At 42.5% G+C, this 1,770-nt stretch overlaps 1 protein-coding gene across 1 annotated transcript in view; it reads right to left on the bottom strand.

The window, feature by feature from the left end:
• ADAMTS3 (ADAM metallopeptidase with thrombospondin type 1 motif 3) overlaps positions 1 to 1,770 on the bottom strand; it is a gene marked incomplete at its 5' end in the record, with an annotated part of 40,392 nt that overhangs the window by 18,816 nt on the left and 19,806 nt on the right. The window lies entirely within an intron of this gene.

Raw genomic sequence — 1,770 nt, 5'->3', positions numbered from 1 at the left:
CCTAAAAATGTTTTTTTAACTATTTTTTTCATTACTCAATTTATTTTTAGAAAGGGAGGAGGGCAGGAGAAGTGGGGAGTGAGGGAGTAAAGTCACGCTCTGAGTTTTAAATGTTGCCCCGTCTAGTTCCTGAAGGTGTTAGGTATTATTTAACCACTCACTCACTAATACATATTTGCTTTGATTAAAATTTGTGCACACCTTTGTGGGGATTTCCAGTTTTCCTTAAAAGGCTAAGGGGCACAGATACTTTTTATAGTTCTTATAGTAGACTGTTGAATGGCCTTCCAGAATATTTAGAACAATGGTTACTTTAAAACTGAGAATATGAAAATGTTCATTCAACACTGCGTGTAACATAATTTTCACCTTTATTAATCGGATGGGGAAAGATCATTAGTTGTTATTCATTTGATGACTAGTAACGTTTAAATTTCCTAGGTAATGATTCACTTGTATCTTTTCAGCTACACTTTGCATGATCATCAGTGCTGTTTTTATTGGTACTGCACATATATTTTTTCTTTTCTAAATAATAAAGTATTAATCCTTTCTTGTGATAAGAATAGTGCAAATATTTTCTCAGTTTGTTACTTGCCTTTTAATTTGTTTCGGGCAAAGCAGTCTTTCCTAATATACATATTTTAATTGATTTTAATGTAGCTTTCACGTACCAAATATACAAAGGAAAAAATGTGCCGTTCATTGGTATTTTAATTAAACTTTCAGAAACAGATTTTGTTTGGGAAATGAAGTGACACTAAACCACAGGGGTGAAGGGTCTGGTTATCTGGGTTGGGTTCTCTTTTTTCTCAGTCTTTGATTTTAAAACAGCTTCATAATCTAGTCGGGAGTCTGGTCCTTTCAGCCCCAGATAGCCGGCCACTGTACTGCAGGGCTGCAAACCTAAGCTTTCAGTCCTCAGAGAGGAAAACAAAGGTCATGTTGAAAGGGCACTGCTTGTTCACACCTCCCCTCCTGCTACAAATCCCCTCCTTGTGCCTCCAGCCTGGAACCCCTGCGGTCACGGCCATGCTGTGCTCACTGCAGACCTGGGGCAGCCATGAGGGTGGTCAGACGTCAGGCTGTTACCACAAGAGGATGCAGTGTGCTTGTGTGAGGGCAAAATGGGCTTTCTGACCTCCAATCATTCAAACAAATAATGTGAATTAAATTTCAGTTAGCATATATTTTCATATAAAACTATCTGATGGAACAACAGCATGAGAGTCCACAAGTAGAGCCACATAAATTTGGACATTAGTTTTTGACACAAATGAAGAGGCAATTTAATAAGGAAGGACAAGTCCTTTCAACAGACAGTGCTGGAACAAGTGGACCTCGTAGTGCTTTGAAACACATGTCCAAGGTCAGGTTAAAGAACCCTGACATCGGTCCTGGCCGGACTGTCTCACTTCCTCTGTCACTTGAGCCCAGCTGGCTCTAGCAGAAGTCACTGGCAAGCTGAGAGGTCACCTACGCAGCCCGAGGAGAGGCCCACATGCCAAGGAACCAAGGTCTGCCAGCCACCACACGGAAGATGGCCCCGGACAGCAGTGAGGCTCAGCTTGGGAGAGGGAGAGAGTTGTCCCTGGCCAAGCCTTGAGGCAACTGTAGCCACAGCTGAAAGCAACCTCAGGAGATGCCCTGAGCCAGAGCCAGTCAGTTGAGCCACCTCAGATACAGATCACAGTGCTGCCCATGGTCAGCACTAAATCTGGGGGCCATTTGTTCTGCAGCAACAGTGACTAATATTGACACGTGCAAAGT

The sequence above is a fragment of the Otolemur garnettii genome, unplaced genomic scaffold (assembly GCF_000181295.1).
Source record: "Otolemur garnettii isolate 467f Iridium unplaced genomic scaffold, OtoGar3 scaffold00191, whole genome shotgun sequence".
NCBI classification, from domain to species: domain Eukaryota; kingdom Metazoa; phylum Chordata; class Mammalia; order Primates; family Galagidae; genus Otolemur; species Otolemur garnettii.
This window is presented reverse-complemented; position numbering and strand designations above follow the sequence as displayed.